Source organism: Sinocyclocheilus grahami, unplaced genomic scaffold (genome assembly GCF_001515645.1).
Source record: "Sinocyclocheilus grahami isolate Dianchi unplaced genomic scaffold, SAMN03320097.WGS_v1.1 scaffold49.1, whole genome shotgun sequence".
Classification (NCBI taxonomy): Eukaryota; Metazoa; Chordata; class Actinopteri; order Cypriniformes; family Cyprinidae; genus Sinocyclocheilus; species Sinocyclocheilus grahami.
This window is the reverse complement of record NW_015505228.1, coordinates 1,128,521-1,132,560: the sequence shown is the minus strand read 5'-3', so window position 1 is coordinate 1,132,560 and position 4,040 is coordinate 1,128,521. Positions and strand designations below refer to the sequence as shown.

At 37.1% G+C, this 4,040-nt stretch overlaps 1 long non-coding RNA gene across 2 annotated transcripts; it reads left to right on the top strand.

Moving 5' to 3' along the window:
• Positions 1-1,930: 1,930 nt before the first annotated feature.
• On the top strand, positions 1,931-4,040 carry LOC107583006 (uncharacterized). 2 transcript variants are annotated; one of them, XR_001609001.1, is made up of 3 exons: positions 1,931-1,999; positions 3,312-3,489; positions 3,964-4,040. It is a non-coding gene; the product is annotated as an uncharacterized lncRNA (long non-coding RNA). The 2 variants fall into 2 exon arrangements; XR_001609000.1 differs by having other exon boundaries at positions 1,932-1,999; positions 3,298-3,489.

Here is a 4,040-nt window from a genome sequence, read left to right as displayed (position 1 = left end):
GTGTGTGTGTGTGTGTGTGTGTGTGTGTGTGTGTGTGTGGGAGAAGAGAGGCCCTCACACGTAAGTCTGAGAGCGTCTCCTCATGTTTGCATGTAATCGTACTAGCGAGCATGGAACATACAGAGAACAGAGTAATGTGTGAAATTTCTCTTCTCATGAAGATGGCAGTGTCTTGTTTTATAATTTAAGAATATAATGGTCTGTTCATTGAAAGAGCTTTTCAGCACAGCAGCTTCTATATATATATGATATATGACAAAAAGGTTCTTCTATGGCATCGTGAAGCACCTTTATTTTTGTGTAGCGTGTAGTGGAGTGTTGTGGACAGTGTAGGCTCCAAGGCCAATTTAAAAGCTTTAAAAATATACTAAAATTATAGTTTAATGCTTATGCTCACCAAGGCTGCATTTATTTGATTTAAAATACTGTAAAACAGCAATATATATATTTTTTGTGTAGCGTGTAGTGGAGTGTTGTGGACAGTGTAGGCTCCAAGGCCAATTTAAAAGCTTTAAAAATATACTAAAATGATAGTTTAATGCTTATGCTCACCAAGGCTGCATTTATTTGATTTAAAATACTGTAAAACAGCAATATATATATAAAAAAAACAGCTTTGACATCACATGACTTATTAAATAAAACTGAAATCGAAAAATATTATTTAAAAAAACTTTTCTATTTCAATGTGTTTTAAAAAGTCATATGACTGCAAAGCTGAATTTTCAGCATCATTACTCCAGTCTTCAGTGTCAAATGATCCTTCAGAAATCATTCTAATATGCTGATTTGGTGCTCAAGAAAAAGATTTTCGCAATAAAATATCCAAAATCTACTTGCACAGTGTGATATATTTCATGCAGTTGTGCATTTATGTAATACCAAAAGCTCCCAGGGATTTGTAAATCCAGAGAAATTAAAAAGGTTCGTCTCTGGTCCGCTTGTAGAAACTATGGCAACACACTGACACAAATGCTGCTGTACAGGTAAACTAAACCCATTACGGCTGTCGCAAATAAAATGAAAATAAAATGAAAAATGTTGACCGCAGCATTAAATTTACATCTACTCAATTTTGCACCATGATTTTTACGCGTTTTTACAGTGTTGCGCATTATAACCAATCACACACGAGTCTGTTGAGCTTATGAATGCAATGGCCAATCAGAGGCGATTATCAATTTTGATATTTTTGTGGAAACTGCAATACATTTTTTAATCACTCTTTGACTGATGTGAAGTAGCAAGCAAATATACATCACTGAGTTCAAACAGAACAAAGTTGCTAGTCTGAGATGCATTTGAATATTTTATGATAAATCAAAGGGTTAATGCTTCATTTGTCAGCATACCACATTTGATGATTTCATAGGAACACATTTGAATCAAGTTAACTTTGAAATGACTTCTCATATACATTTGTGTTGATCACAGCAGTGCATGGTTAAACTATCACTGACCGCTGGCCATCAGAGCAGGTGCATGATCTGAAGCTGTCTCACAGCTCTTAGGTTAGCCATTTTTGGAAGTCCGTATCTACAAAAAAGCGACTTGCCTTTGTGATACTTTAGAAATAGCTTTACGTCTCCTCTTTTTCAGTCATTTTTTTTGCCTCCACCTCTCTCTCTCACTTCATCACCCCTTTTCCTGGCATTAAGTCCAGACCTGACACTGACACTGACTCTGTGTGTCATCCCTCTCTCTCTCTCTTTCCCTCTCTCCCTCATTGCTTCAAGGACCAGAGTGCCTGCAGATGCATTTCTCTGTAGCCCACTACCCCTCCCTCACCTCCTCTCTTTCGCCTTGTCTAACTCTCTCCATCTTTCTCTCGCTTTCCTCTCCTCCCATGCTCTCTCTCTCTCTCTCTCTCTCTCTCTCTCTTCAACACAGTCTAACATTAACAAAGCAAGAGAACAGAGAGAAGGAGAGAGGGATGAACAGAAAGTGATAGAGACACTGAGCAAGTGTGGACCACTTTTACAATTCATTCATCTACCAGGTGAGTCTCCTGCCTTCACTGCCGACACAGCGACTGAGACATTAACAGATTCAGGAAAAACTTATTGGAAAAACAAAATAGATTTGGGAAAATTACTGGTTAATTGTGGAAATGTTATGGAAGACTTGACCTTTGACATTTTCTGTTTTGTATAGGTTACAACAATATGTTGTGTTACACCACCAAAGGCAACATTTAAATAATTTAAATGTGCTTGTATTTGTCTTTGCTTGAGAGTCATACAAAGTCATATTTAATTAATTGAACTAGTTCATTTCAATTAGTGCAAAATCTTTTCACATTTTTACATGTCTACATACATGTCAGCATTATTTTATTATTTATTGATTGATTTACTATTATACTTTATAAATTCATTGTATATTTTATTATATACAGAAGTCAGCATGTATTGTATATAAAAGAAGCCTTTGTATATGGATTGTATCAATATTTAACTGTTCATTTCCTGGGCATATCTGAGCTCTCATAATGTTTATTATTATTACATATGTATTGTAATAATAATATATATTACATTTTATTTTTTGGAAATATTCACTAATAAATACAGCTGAAATGCAATTTTTTTCTTGCACCCTAATCTGTGTTGTCCGCCACATGTCACTTCTCTATATTTTGTTTCTCCTTCTGTTCTAGATCATTCTTTGCCTTTGAGGGCCATAGTTTACTCTCAAAACCAATGCGAATATTATTATACATGCACTTCTAGGTTATTTAAATGGCTAGATCTATAGTATTCATGACGACGGCCTCCTTTCCATGTTAGTAGTTTTACATCTAGAACTATCAGTGGAACCAGTGATATTTTTTTCTAACTCTTCAGCAGCATTTATTCATTTAGCTGAACACTACTCTATAAACTATGTGCAGGTGCTGGCTTTTTTGTGTGAATTAAATACACTTGCATTTTGGTTGGTGGCTTCATGCCTCCATTTTTGTACTGAGTTTTGTTGTGTAGTCAGTTTGTAGTCGAAAACGTGGATTGTGTGCCATTGTGTGCAGGGTATCTATAATTATCTCTTTGTTTTGTTGGAGTGTGTGTCTCTATGTTGTGTGTTTACTGTTAAGTGAAATTATTAATAATTTAATAAATTAAGTTAAATGATATTCTCTGTTAGAAAACGTCAACATGATCAGCTAATCAAAGCCATGGAAAAATGCAATACTAAATTGGTGACACAACATAGGCCTAAAGAATGAAATACAAGAGCCGTTTACTGCACATAAATACTGAATTTATTGTATTTGATTTTTCCAATGACCTTTTTTCACAGTTTTACCTCTTCAGTCCTTCATTCAGGGTTGGAGTGGTCTGGATGATAGAAGGAGAGGGTCAGTGTTTTCTCACAGGTGGCATTTGATGTATGACAATCTGACCATGCTGAACTTACAAAACGGCTCCAACTGGACTGGCCCAAACAACTGGTACCACCCAGCCGACACCATCACTCCTCAACACGGAACAGGTACGTGAGCGTTACTGAGTGATATCTTTATGTATTATTAGTAAAGCACCTCTGTGTGTGAATGTACGCTCTATGTGTGCTTGTGTTTGTGAAGTCAGCTTTGGGGTGAACCAGCAATTCTTATACTTGACTGAGCACAAACAGAGGGTGCCAACAGCTACACCATCAGCCACGCATGTACACCCACATACAAACACGGCAGTCTCTGGCCTTGACATCCTCTGTTTCATTACAGGAGGCGGAACTAAAGCAAGCAGACATTAGACACAGAATTAGATGCCCATAATACAGTTGTTGCTTATTCACACGTACGCAAATAAGGTCAAACTGTCAAACACAAGATGCTGCAGCGTGCTAGAATTACACAGTCTTCAAAGAGACAGTTCTGTCTATATAATAACACACACATTGGCACACTGAAACCCAGCACTCTTACAAGACTCTCTGAAGTTTAACGGGGAATTTTTCTCTCAGATGGTTGCGTGGACGATCTGAATGTGCAGATGGCCGGAGCAGGGGAAGGAGTGGTGCAGGGAGAGAGGGATGAGGTG